Source organism: Engystomops pustulosus, chromosome 5, assembly GCF_040894005.1.
Source record: "Engystomops pustulosus chromosome 5, aEngPut4.maternal, whole genome shotgun sequence".
NCBI classification, from domain to species: domain Eukaryota; kingdom Metazoa; phylum Chordata; class Amphibia; order Anura; family Leptodactylidae; genus Engystomops; species Engystomops pustulosus.
This window is the reverse complement of record NC_092415.1, coordinates 105,116,055-105,130,962: the sequence shown is the minus strand read 5'-3', so window position 1 is coordinate 105,130,962 and position 14,908 is coordinate 105,116,055.

Sequence of the window (14,908 nt, the reverse complement as noted above, 5' to 3'; positions counted from 1 at the left end):
TAGCAGTGCAGGAAGCAGTGACACACGCAGGTTTAAAAGTCCAACTTAAGTGTTTATTCACACTTGCAAAACAGAACACAAATTCAGCCTTGGCTTAGGCACATGCAAAAACATTATAAAAGTAATTCCTGCCAGGCTAGGCGCTGTCTAATACATTTTGAGGACCCTAGCTATCCGGGTACCAGGCTGCCTGGCACACGCTCTTGGCCAGCAGCAAGACAGGAGACCCCCAGTTACCTTTGCTGTGAGAATGCAATCTCGCTTTCAGCTCTCCAGGTAGGGCCTCTCCTACTGCTTCTGGCCTGCAGACTAAATCAGGCCCTAACGAGGCCTGTGACCTGCACCTGTGGGCTATACAAAAGCCCAGGACCGAAGCCCGGGTGGAGTAGGAGTCCCACTACCAGCCTACCCCTACTCCATAATAAGCAGGCCCAGTACGGACATTACCAATGTGTCTGTGTTAGCTAGGCCAACACAGACAAAACAGACTATTCCTGCTTATCATGTCTGCATTAACCCTTGAGTTACTGCAGACAAACCCAGGGCTTTTACCACCAGCATTTCATCTGCCTGTAAGACAGATAGCGGTTTTCCCACACAACACCTCTCACTTTCTCACATACCCTCCCCCTCAGTTCAGACCCACCGGGGCGAACTCCTGACATTAAGCAATGCGTTCGGGACAAGGCATCCGCATTGCCCTGTAGCTTCCCGGCTCTGTGCTCCACCATGAAACTGAAATTTTGGAGGGACAAGAACCACCTAGTGACCCTGGCATTCTTCTCCTTAGTTCTACTCATCCACGTGAGAGGAGAGTGGTCAGTTATGAGACGGAACTGTCGTCCCAGCAAGTAGTACCGTAGGGACTCTAATGCCCACTTTATCGCCAGACATTCCTTCTCTACGATACTGTAATTTTTTTCAGCTGGCGTGAGCTTCCTGCTCAGGTAGGTAATGGGGTGTTCCTCGCCATTCACCTCCTGAGACAGGACAGCTCCCAGCCCTACATCTGACGCATCCGTCTGCACAATAAACTCTTTCTTGAAGTTTGGCGCAATGAGGATGGGAGATCCACACAACGCAGACTTCAATGCCTGAAAAGCACCTTCTGCTTGTTCATTCCACCGCACCATGACAGGCCTTTTACCCTTCAGCAGGTCTGTCAGGGGAGCGGACATGGTGGCAAAGTTTGGTATAAACCGTCTGTAGTACCCTACAATGCCCAGAAATGCCCTGACTTGCTTTGTGCTCACTGGTTGAGGCCAACCCTGGATAGCGTCAATCTTGTTGACCTGAGGTTTAATTATACCTCGACCGATCACATACCCCAAATAGTGTGTCTCCTCCATTCCCAGCGCACACTTCTTGGGGTTTGCAGTCAGGCCCGCTGCCCTTACAGAGTTCACTAGGGCCTGTACCTTGGCCAAGTGACTCGCCCAGTCTTGGCTGTAGATGATAATGTCATCTAGATAGGCGGAGGCGTATCTCCTATGTGGCTTTAACACTATGTCCATTAACCGTTGAAAGGTAGCGGGGGCCCCATGAAGCCCAAACGGTAATACAACATAGTGAAAAAGGCCCTCAGGGGTGATAAAGGCTGTCTTTTCTTTAGCCCTATCTGTCAGGGGTACCTGCCAATATCCTTTAGTTAGATCCAGGGTGGTGAAGTACCGAGCACCCCCTAGTCTCTCAATAAGCTCGTCCACCCGGGGCATGGGATAGGCATCAAACTTAGACACCTCATTCAATTTTCTAAAATCGTTGCAAAATCGCAACGTCCCATCCGGTTTGGGAATTAGAACAATTGGACTGGCCCACTCACTTTTGGACTCCTCAATAACCCCTAGCTTCAGCATCTTCTGAACTTCTTCTGATATGGCTTGTCTACGAGCTTCAGGGACTCGGTAAGGGCCTTAATCTTACCCTTACCCCTGGCTCAGTGACAATATCATGTTTAATTACAGACGTGTAGCCAGGCAACTCTGAGAACACATCTGTATTTCTTGCTACAAACTCTCAAGCCTCTCGCTGTTGCTCTTTGGTAAGGGTATCGGCTATTCGCAGTTCTGCCTCCGGCACAGGCTTATCTGCAGCCTGTGAGGGTAGCGCAGGAGGTGGACTAGCCAGAACCATCTCTGTATGCAGACTCTCTCTGTCTTTCCACAAGAGGTCTGGAAGTTAATAACTGTGGTGGGGTAGTCCTTTACATCCCCATGGATGCACAGGACTCCAATTGTGCGCCCTGTGACCGCCTTGGGGTCTGTGAGGGACCCATTAATCAAGGTCACCCGACTGCCTGAGTCCAGCAGGGCCAACGCTGGATGCCCTGCCACAGTCACCCGGCACAGGTGGCGCTCATCAGCAGATTCGGGGCTAGTAGCTGTGTAGACAGGGGCAGCATAGAGAGAAACCCTTCTGGTGGAACTGCAGTCCATGGGCTCTGAGGAATTGGGGCAATGGGCTGCAATATGACCTGGCTCATGGCAGGTCCAACAGGTGGGAGCCTCCCCCCTCCTCCTCCCCTGGGGTACTTCCCGGACATTGGGTGTTGTCCTGCCCCGGGAATTTGTGGGTGACAAGACCTTCCGTGCCTTAAGGCCTGTCTTGGTATAAGGGGCTTTCTTTGTTAGGGCCTGAGTGGCACAAAACCTCTCCACCAACCCCACCAGCGCATCGGCATCAGACGGGTCCCCGTGTCCCACCCATTGTTGGATCTCACCCGGCAAGGCCCTCAGGAAACGGTCCAAAACAACCTTCTCGACCATCTGGGCTGGGGTGGATGTCTCCGGCTGGAGCCACTTGCGGACCAAGTGAACAAGTTGGTGCATCTGCCCCCTCGGTAGTAGCGCCTCCTGGTATCTCCAGCTATTCACTCTTTGAGCGCGTAGATGCTGATCCACTCCTAGTCGGGCCAAGATCTCTGCCTTTACCTTGGAGTAGTCCCGGGCATCCTCCTCGCTCAGGTCGTAGTATGCCTGCTGGGGATCAGCGACGAGGAAGGGGGCCAACACCTCTGCCCAGTGTTGCTGTGGCAACCTCTCTCGGGTGGCCACCCTCTCAAAGCCTGTCAGATAGGCCTCCACATCATCCTCGGCGGTCATCTTGGTCATAGCTTTGCGGACCTCTTTCCTGGCATCCTTCACCGTCATTGCTGGGACAGTCCTTTGCTGAGCAGCGGTCAGGGCTGTTATCTGCTGGAGCAGCAATCTGTTTGTCTCTTGCTGCTGCACGTTGGACTGAACAAGCTGCTTGATTAACTCCTCCATGGCCGTGGCTTGCAGCTTCAGTGCTGTCCAGGACATGCACTAGTGTATACTTCACTGCACTTTGCCCGCTCCAATCCACCATATGTGGGGAATTGCTCTGGTAGTTGACTGGTAGCAGTGCAGGAGCAGTGACACACGCAGGTTTAAAAGTCCAACTTAAGTGTTTATTCACACTTGCAAAACAGAACACAAATTCAGCCTTGGCTTAGGCACATGCAAAAACATTATAAAAGTAATTCCTGCCCGGCTAGGCGCTGTCTAATACATTTTGAGGACCCTAGCTATCCGGGTACCAGGCTGCCTGGCACACGCTCTTGGCCAGCAGCAAGACAGGAGACCCCCAGTTACCTTTGCTGTGAGAATGCAATCTCGCTTTCAGCTCTCCAGGTAGGGCCTCTCCTACTGCTTCTGGCCTGCAGACTAAATCAGGCCCTAACGAGGCCTGTGACCTGCACTTGTGGGCTATACAAAAGCCCAGGACCGAAGCCCGGGTGGAGTAGGAGTCCCACTACCAGCCTACCCCTACTCCATAATAAGCAGGCCCAGTACGGACATTACCAATGTGTCTGTGTTAGCTAGGCCAACACAGACAAAACAGACTATTCCTGCTTATCATGTCTGCATTAACCCTTGGGTTACTGCAGACAAACCCAGGGCTTTTACCACCAGCATTTCATCTGCCTGTAAGACAGATAGTGGTTTTCCCACACAACACCTCTCACTTTCTCACAATATATATATATATATATATATATATATATATACACACACACACACACATCACATATTACACCTATATATACAGCTATTATATGTCATACCTCTATATACACACACATGACATGTGCACACATATATACATGACAAAACACATACACACAGGGAAGACACACACACATACATGACGAAACACATATGCACAAGGAAGACACACACATATACATACATGACAAAACATATACACAGGGAAGACATATACATATAAACATTACACTTACCTGATATCCAGCCGGAAGTCCAGAACAGGCAGGGAATCAGGGAGGCCGATGGAGCTCTCATCCTTTCTGCAGCACCTGCACCTCCAGGGAGACCAGCCACAGACTTGAATGTGGTGCTCCCACTCCTCCTCCTCTTCGCTGCTCCTGCGGTAGTGACACAGGAAGCACTAGCAAGCGCTTCCTGTGTCACAGCAGCGCCGCACAGGACATCCTGTGTGGCGCTGCAAGCAATAGTACTTGCATTTGAATGATGCCAGTACTATTGTTAGTAGTAGGCAGCGGGAGCAGCCAGCACGTCGACGCCCCAACAGGAGGCACGTCACCCTGAGGCGAGATTCTCAACTCGCCTCATGGCAGGTGAGCCCCTGTATACACTCTCATCTGGCTTCTGACATTGTACTAACACAATGACACATAGAAGGAGAGATGAGACAGATTAGAGATGATGAGATGCATGAGACACCTATTACACAGAGACTGACAGACAGACTTTTACACTTTCAGCACTGCTACATCTCTGTTTTAACAGATTTGTGCCTGCCTCTCCCTTCCCCTGGATCACTTATCTCCTGGTAGTTTGTAGTTTTCAGCCTCTCTGCTCACGATGTGCCGGCAGGAAGGCTAGAACTCCAGGGGGTGGGGCTACAGACATAGAGCAGAAAGAGAGAGATATCCCGGCCCCACGCTGTCACATAGGAATCCAAGATGGTGGCTACCCAACCCTATGTCAGAAGTTACAGTGTCGTGTCTAGGAGCAACTGAAATTGTGTACACCAGGACTGGTAGAGACAGGTTGGACTTATATCTGTGAAATGCTGTATTTTTGTTAATAACATTTAATTAGATAATGTGTTATTTTGTTATACTGAGTACATATAAGAAACTTGTCTTGTCTTCGTAGGAATACCCCTTTAACACTATTGACAATAATGGCAAATTGTACATTAAAACCATATATTTTAATGAATATATTTTGTTCTAACCTTTCTGTTATGGAAATAAAAAATATTAAATATTGTACAATAGTTTATTATATATATAATGTATACAAGAATTATCTTTCAGAATGTGATGTTTCAGGTTCATATTAATTTTTACCAAATTGTCATTTCTGATCCCCCCTTTCAAAACAAACATATTGCCATATTGTTTCGCATCCGTTTTTCATTACAGAATTATGGTATTTTACTGCTCAGAAGCTACTTTTCAAAAATTTTCCTCAATAGTAATCATTAAATGGTGATATAATATAAAGAAGCCTCACAAGAACCTTCATAATAATTTTTACCTTTTTCTTTACACATTTATAGTATTATACTACTCAGAAACTAATTTTCAAAAATCTTCCTCAGCAGCATTTAAGTATGTGAAATCTACACTTTCCATGATTTTTTCTTAAGTCTAGCCACATTCATCATGCTTCATGGATGAACATGGAGCCTGGAATAGGAAGTAAAAACTTGTAGTAAAATTGTTACATGAAATAAAGATAGTGACCAAAGGGCTATGGAGGATCAAAGAAAGTTATAAAGGATCACATTTTGAGATGGAGGGACTGATAATGAACAGAGAACACCCTCTACCACCCCTATTTTTGGCAGACACAAGGCTCTTCTGCTTGCTACACAGAGACACCATTACATGACCTCCTCCTTCCTCCAGAAATTGCTGGGTTAATTAAAGTTATATTCAAAGTTGTGCTATATTACAAGAGTAGAGATGGGCAAATTAGTTGAAATTCGGTTAAACCCAAAAATTTGATTTGACCCGAATTGTATCATGACAATCACATTAAAAAACAGCTATTTCCTGGTTACAGAGAGCCTGTAGGGTGTTGTGGAATGTTGTGCCATGCTTAAATTTGCATAGGGAGGGTGGTTTGGTCGGCGGCAGCAGAAGCCCACAGAGTGGCACAATGATAGAGAGTGGAGGTGGTGTCGACAGCAGCAGCAGGAGCCCACAGAGTGGCAGCAACATGCAAAGCCAGAGAGTGGCACAAAGATATAGTGTAGAGGTGGTGTCAGCAGCAGCAGGAGTCCGCAGAGTGCCACAATGATAGAGTGTGGAGGTGGCATAGGCAGCAGCAGCAGGAGCCCACAGAGTGGCACAATGATAGTGTGGAGGTGGCATCAGCAGAAGCAGGAGCCCACAGGTGGCAGCAACATGGAAAGCCACAGAGTTGCACAATGAAAGTGTGTGCAGGTGGTGTCAGGAGCAGCAGCAGGAGCCCACAGAGTGGCACAATGATAGAGTGTGTGGAGGTGGCATCGGCAGCAGTAGCAGGAGTTCAGAGAGTGGCACAAGGATAGAGTGTGAAGGTGGCGGCAGCAGAAATAGCAGCAGGAGCCCACAGGTGTCAGCAATATGGAAAGCCACAGAGTGACACAATGATAGAGTGTGGAGGTGGCGTCAGCAGCAGGAACCCACAGAGTGACACAATGATAGAGTGTGGAGGTGGGGGCAGCATAAACAGCAGCAGGAGCCCACAGAATGGCACAGTGATAGAGAGTGGAGGTGGCATTGGCAGCAGCAGCAGGAGCTCACAGAGTGGCAGCAACATGGAAAGCCACAGATTGGCTCAATGATAGTGTGGAGGTGGCATCAGCAGAAGCAGGAGCCCACAGGTGGCAGCAACATGGAAAGCCACAGAGTTGCACAATGAAAGTGTGTGGAGGTGGCGTCAGGAGCAGCAGCAGAAGCCCACAGAGTGGCAAAGTGATAGAGTGTGGAGGTGGCATCGTCTGCAGCAGCTCACAGAGTGGCACAATGATAGAGTGTGAAGGTGGCGGCAGCAGCAGGAGCCAACAGGTGGCGGCAACATGGAAAGCCACAGAGTGGCACAATGACAGAGCGAGGGGGTGGCGGCGGCAGCAGAAGCATGAGGCCACAGAGTGGCACAAGTATAGAGTGTGGAGGTGGCGGCAACAGAAACAGCAGCAGGAGCCCACAGGTGGCAGCAATATGGAAAGCCACAGAGTGGCACAATGATAGAGTGTGGAGGTGGCGTCAGCAGCAGGAGCCCACAGAGTGGCAAAATGATAGAGTGTGGAGGTAGGAGCAGGAGAAACAGCAGCAGGAGCCCACAGGTGGCAGCAACATGGAAAGACACAATGATAGAGTGTGGAGGTGGTGGCGGCAGCAGCAGGAACCCACAGGTGGCAGCAACATGGAAAGCCACAGAGTGCACAATGACAGAGGGCGGAGGTGGCAGCAGCAGCAGCAGCAGGAGGGCGACAGATTGGCACAATGATAGAGTGTGGAGGTGGCGGCAGCAGAAGTAGCAGCAGGAGCCCCCTGGGATTGGAGCAGAAATCACTACAGCACACTATAGTAATAGCAGCTAGACACTACAGACAGCACATGAACTGTAAAATGCAGAGATTGCAAATGACTGGTGGTTTTATAGGCCTGTGACATCACATAAGCCTGCTGAAAAAAAAAACTTTATTTCCACGAACTATCACCATCTGTAGATATAATAGGTTAATTAATTACCGTATATTCCGGCATATAAGACGACTTTTGAAGACAGAAAAATCTTCTGTCTTCTCTGGGGTCGTTTTATACGCCGGTAATCCCGACCGTGTCCCGGTCGGGTCCCGGTGCATGGAGAGGGCTCACGCGCTGAGACCTCTCCATAGCCGGTTAGTCTTTGCTGCATATTGCAGCAGAGGCTTACCGGTAACAGCCGCGATCGGTGCTAGCACAGCTAGTAAAGTTGCCGGCAGCCTCAAAAAGATAGCGGCGCATGGGCGCCGCCATCTTACCTGGGATCGCTGCTCCCCGTGACTTCATCGGGGGCGGCGATCCGTCTCCATGGGAGCCTCGGGTCTTCCGAAGACCCGAGGCTATTTCGTTTTAACCCCTTCATTACAATGTGCTGATAGCACATTGTAATGAATGAGGAAAATCCCCATATACTGCAATACTGTAGTATGGCAGTATATGGTAGGATCGATCAGACAACCTAGGGTTAAAGTACCCTAGGGAGTCTGAAAAATAGTATAAATAAAAATAAAAAAAGTTAAAAAAAATAATAATAATAAAAAAAACTAAAATTTCAAATCACCCCCCTTTCCCTAGAACTGACATAAATATAAATAAACAGTAAAAATCATAAACACATTTGGTATCGACGCATCCGAAAATGCCCGATCTATCAAAATATGATAACGGTTTTTCAATGCGTTTAACCCCGTAACGGAAAAATAGCGCCCAAAGTCAAAAATGGCACTATTTTGCCATTTTGAAAAATATAAAAAAAATCTATAAAAAGTGATCAAAAGGTCGTACAGTCCTAAAAATATTATCAAATTTAGCAAAAAAATGACACCACCCACAGCTCCGTACAACAAAGTATAAAAAAGTTATTAGTGCCAGAAGTTGGCAAAATCAAAAAAATTATTTTTGTACAGGAGGTTTTCATTTTTGTAAATGTATAAAAACATTATAAAACCTATGCAAATTTGGTATCCCCGTAATCGTACCGACCCAAAGAATAAAGTAGACATGTCATTTGGGGCACTCAGTGAAAGACGTAATATCCAAGCCCACAAGAAAATGGCGCAAATGCGTTTTTTCACCATTTTCATTGCATTTGGAATTTTTTTCCCGCTTCTGAGTACATGGCATGGAATATTTAATAAAATAAAAATTTAAGGTACAGTATGGTAACATTTACAGTAAAATGGACGATGGTAATGTTGTTGTTGTATGCCTTATGTTTATGAGCGACAGTTTTCCTGCTATATACCTGCATGTCATAAGAATTTAAATTAAAAAAAGGACCATGTTAAATTCAAATCTGTTTTTTTTTAAATTTTTACCGGTGTTTTGTATGCGTTGGAAAAGGGGTAGTCTTATACGGCGAATATATCTTAAACTCTATATTTTAAACAGGAAAGTAGGGGGGTCGTCTTATACACCAGGTCGTCTTATACGCCGGAATATACGGTAATAGGTAGCAGTGAACCATCCAGTTCAGATTGGAATAATAATACAGGTGGTCCCCTACTTAAGAAAACCTGACTTACATACGACCCCTAGTTACAAACAGACCTCTGGATGTTGGTAATTTGCTGTACTTAAGTCCTAGGCTACAATAAACAGCTAAAACAGTTATCAATGGTGTCTTAAATGAAGCTTTATTGTTAATCCTGGTTCTTATGACAATCCAACATTTTTAAAATCCAATTGTCACAGAGACCAAAAATATTTTGACTGGGGTTACAATAATAAAGTATACTGTTCCAACTTACATACAAACTCAACTTAAGAACAAACCTGCAGAACCTATCTTTTACGTAACCCAGGAACTGCCTCTACACAGTTCTTGACCCTGTAATTTTGAAAAATGAATTGGTTGCTAACTAAACCTAACTATATGTCAGCTTTATGTTTTATATGTTATTTTATTAGGACATTTTATTAATTCAAACAGCGATTTAAATTTTTAAGTAAATTTCAAAGTTCTATTTATTAGACACTCCCCACAAATCACTCAATTTTAAAAACTACACCTTTCACTCTCTTCAAAACAGTCTTTGTTACAAAAATGTAAACAAAATGGAAGTTCTATTTGGATTTTTTAATTTAAACAATGCAGGATACCTGGTGCTGGTTACCGATCGTATGTGTTTCTGTGGAAACAAATGTGTGATTGGGCCGAGGCCAACCCATATGCGCTAGCATTGCATTTGTAAACCCAATGCTAGCACCAAGTGTGACAGCACCCTTCTCAAATGTTATAGATTTGAATCCAAAAACATGTAAAAATTTTAAATGACGCCTTATTACAACTAATTTATCAAAATGTACCCACGTATAGTTCTTTTTTATGAATCAACTATTCATATTTGATTAGTAAAAGCTTAGGTAATAAAAATGGAGAACTGTATTAAGAAACAAACTTGACCTCTGTTTTAAGCACTTGTTGGGATAATTCTTTTTATAAAATGTCACTTGCCTATGGCTAGCTGATCAAATGAAAAATAATGCATGTTGAGGTAAATTTATAAAGCCACTTTGGTCAGACTTCTAGCATCATTTGCATCATCAAAAAACACAGGAGATTTATAATGGCTTTTAGACCATTTTTCCTGTTTTGCAACTTGTCTGATGAAGGGGCATTGGTCCTGGGAAAACACATGACTGGACAAAAAAATAGCCTGTGCTCCAAAAAAAATGTAGTCGGTGTAAAAGGAGATATAATTTGCATATTCTGCGCCAGAATTCATCATCACAATGATGAATGTGACCCAGCAAAAGACTGTACTGCTGAGCTCTGCACTATTTGAGAAGACAAAACATTAATAAATTTCTCCCATTGTCTTCAATGTCCCTATAATGATTTTAATGGATGATAAAATCTCCAAATTTTTTTTTGCTCCTGAAGTATGCAATAATCAGGAAAATTTGATTAAAATATGGCAGCATTCTAGTTACTGAAGCATCACTTCCATTACCATGGCTTAATGTGCTATGGAATAGTGAAGGTTTATGAACACTGGAAACCTCTTTAATCTGTAATGAGTAAGACTGTATGGTTTGGCTTAATGGATGTGAAGTATAATGAAGAAGATTGGAAATATAATTAAATAGATTGCAGTTCTATTTTAGCTTTTTTTAAATACAAGGCCTATTCTGCTGCTCTTTTTACAACATTTGTAATATTAAGATGACTAATGTATAGCAGAGAACGAATCCTAGTGATTCATATTTGCACAGATAAATACTTTAATTATGTTAATTTATACAAAGAGTATTCCTATGACCAATACAAAATACAAGTGACATTATGCTGAATAGTACACAGAGAGATTTTATGAATTCTGAGCACAAACTCACATTATATTCTACTAAGAAAGCCAATGCTATGAGATGGAGACAATGCCCATGACATTTGGCTGAAAATGGTACCAAATTTTCACATTTCTGCATCAGAACTATGTAAAGTAAGTAAAACTATGCAAGTATGTAGAAGGAGACAATGGGGCAGATTTATCAAGCTGTCTGAAAATCAGAATGTTTCTAGTTGCCCATGGCAACCAATCACAGCTCCCCTTTAAAATATTCATGAGCACTGGTTTATTGAAAGCTGAGCTGTGATTGGTTGCTATGGGCAACTAGAAATATTCTGACTTTCAGACAGCTTGATAAATCTACCCCAATGTAAGAGGCAATTTAAGATACAATGTGAGGAATATAACAAGACTGGGCATCGTGCACAAGTCTTAATGTTCCTCCCATCAGTGCACAATGTGACGGATATATGAGGACCTGGCCGTGCACCCAAATGCATGCAGGAGGTGAATAAATTCCTGGCATACAAGCAGGACCATAAGGGTATGGAAGCAGGAAAATGTTATTTACAAAAAAACAATTGTGTGGTACAATTCTGGGGTGTTCATATACAGTTGGGAAAAAAGCATTTAGTCAGCCACCAATTGTGCAAGTTCTCCCACTTAAAAAAATGAGAGGCCTGTAATTGGCAACATAGGTAGACCTCGACTATAAGAGACACAATGTGAAAACAAATTCATAAAATCACATTGTCTTATTTTTAAAGAATTTCTTTGCCAATTATGTTTAGAAAATAAGTATTTGGTTAGCTACAAACAAGCAATATTTTTGGCTCTCACACACCTATTAGGCCTAAAAGAGGCTCCTCTGTCCATTACTCATTACCTGTAGTGATGGCTCCTGTTTGAACTTGTCATCAGTACAGCATCGGACTGGCCCACCGTAGTACCAGAGAAACCTCCGGTGGGCCCCAACGCCTGCTGTTCCCCGTCGCCCGATGCTTGCGGGCCCCTGCGCCCGATACCTACGAGGGCCGTGCCTGTCCGATACCTGCCGGGCCTAGCTAATGGCAGTGTGGGCCGGGCCTAGCTGATGCCGGGGCGGGCCGGGCCTAACTGATGCCGGCGCGGGATCATACATGGGTAAAGGGGAGGCTCTGTGTCTATACTGGGGGATCAGGGGGAGGCCTTGTGTACAGCCGCAGTACACAGCCATACATGGAGCTACAGCCACAGTACACAGCCATACATGGAGCTACAGCCGCAGTACACAGCCATACATGGAGCTACACCCGCAGTACACAGCCATACATGGGGCTACAGCCACAGTACACATCCATACATGGAGCTACAGCCGAAGTACACAGCCATACATGGAGCTACAGCCGCAGTACACAGCCATACATGGGGCTACAGCCGCAGTACACAGCCATACATGGGGCTACAGCCGCAGTACACAGCCATACATGGGGCTTCAGCCCCAGTACACAGCCATACATGGAGCTACAGCCGAAGTACACAGCCATACATGGAGATACAGCCGCAGTACACAGCCATACATGGAGCTACAGCCGCAGTACACAGCCATACATGGGGCTACAGCCGCAGTACACAGCCATACATGGGGCTACAGCCGCAGTACACAGCCATACATGGGGCTACAGCCGCAGTACACAGCCATACATGGGGCTACAGCCGCAGTACACAGCCATACATGGGGCTACAGCTGCAGTACACAGCCATACATGGGGCTACAGCCGCAGTACACAGCCATACATGGGGCTACAGCCGCAGTACACAGCCATACACCAGGAAGAAGAAGGTGAACTCCAGCGGACCTGAGCGGGGAAGCAACACATGCAGGATATCGGGTGCACGATCTTAGTGAATCACGGCACAGTGTATTATCGTCAGACAATGCCCTTTCTGTGAACTCTGTGAAATGGGTAAGTAAATGTGCCCCATTGTATTTGGAGGAGAGTGAATGCTGAGTTGCATCCAAAGAACACCATACTTACCGTCAAGGCCGATTCTAGCATATTTGCTGCCTGAGGCGAATATTAAAATGCTGCCCCCCCCCCCCCCCCGCTCCCTTTTAAGTAAATCCTTAAACTTTACTAACAATTAACATCCTCACAGGCAGTTCCCTGACACTGTGTGACTGACTACAGGTTCTGGGAGTCATTAGTGGCATCTAGTACCTTATAGATGACAATCTCTTCCATCAGGAGGACTTTATTCCGGGTTCTCCAATCCATGACGTATCACTGCGTAATTCACGGCCTGATATCTTCAGCTGCATGCAGCACGTCTCCACCCGGCGTCCCTAAAAATACCACAGTCACTTACAGTAAAAAGTCTCCTGGATAACAACACTGTGCTCCTAAATAATATAATAAGCACCAATCAATATACAACACCCCCAATTTATTAACCCCTTGGTGTCTATGCCATTTTAGACCTTTAGGACCAGGCCTGATTTTTAAAATTTGCTCTGTGTCATTATAGGAGGTTACAACTTTTTGACACTTTAACATATCCAGGGGATTTTGAGATTGTTTTACCGTCACACATTGTACTTCAAAGTAATATTAAAATTTTGATGATATCTTTTGTGTTTAGTTATGAAAAAAATTGAAATTTGGCAAAAATTTCTAAAAATTCTTCATTTTCTTAGTTCAAAATGTTCTGCTTTTCAGGCAGATAGTCATAGCACCCAAGTAACTTTATAACTAACATTTCCCGAATGTCTGCTTTATATCGGCATAGGGTTTTATGCATCCTCTCTCTTTTCTAGGTTGTTAGGAGGTTCAGAATTTTGGGAGCAATTTTTCTCATTTTTAGGAAAAACGCCAAAACCCTTATTTAGAGGCACATGCTCAGCTTTAACTGACTTTGAGAGGCCTAAACAGCAGTAAACCCCCATAAATTATGCCATTTTAGAAACTACACCCCTCAATGTGTAAAAAATCTACTTTAAGAAGTATGTTAACCCTTTAGATGCTTCACAGTGGTTAAAACAAAATGGAGGTCTAAATTACAAGCTGTAATTTTTTCTAGACAATATATTAATTTTGGCCAAAAATTAAACCGTCACAAAGTATTAAATGACAAAAAACTCCACAAAGTTTGATACCCAACGTCTCAGAGGATGCCCCATATGTGATGGTGACTGCTGTACGGCCGCACGGCCGGGCATAGAACGGAAGGAGGCGCCATTCAGAGCAGATCTGCAATGTCACATCTTACAGGCTATAAAATGTTTATTTTTTTGTAATTTGGACATATGGGGGATTATTTTTTTGTGGATGAGATCCACTTTTCAGGTACATCATTTACGGGGGGGGGGGGGGGCTCAATAGCTAATAATCAGATTTTATTAACTCTTTCTTGGTGGTGGTTAAAAAAATCATTCTTGTTTATGGTTTTTAGCATTTTTCCAGCCAACGTTCATCATACCATAAAAATAATGTGTTATCTTTATTCTACAGGTCATCACGATTACGGTGATACCCCATTTATATGGCTTTTTTATGGTTAACTTTTTTGCAGAATATAGAACTCATTTTGTGAGAAATTTGCTTGTTTTTGTATCGCCATGTAACCAGGGGTGCACCTAGCCTTTCTGCTGCCTGAGGCGAACTATAGAAAAACGCCCCCCCCCATACATGTAAAATATCAAGGAGTGTCAGGACCAGACCCAATGTGAAAAATGTGAAAATAAAGCAATGCAAAATACATAACTATATAATACACACAGCGAGCTACTACAAAGAACAATATACATAAAACAATCCGCCATATAATATAAAATCAATACAGCGTGCTGCCATATACCATATAA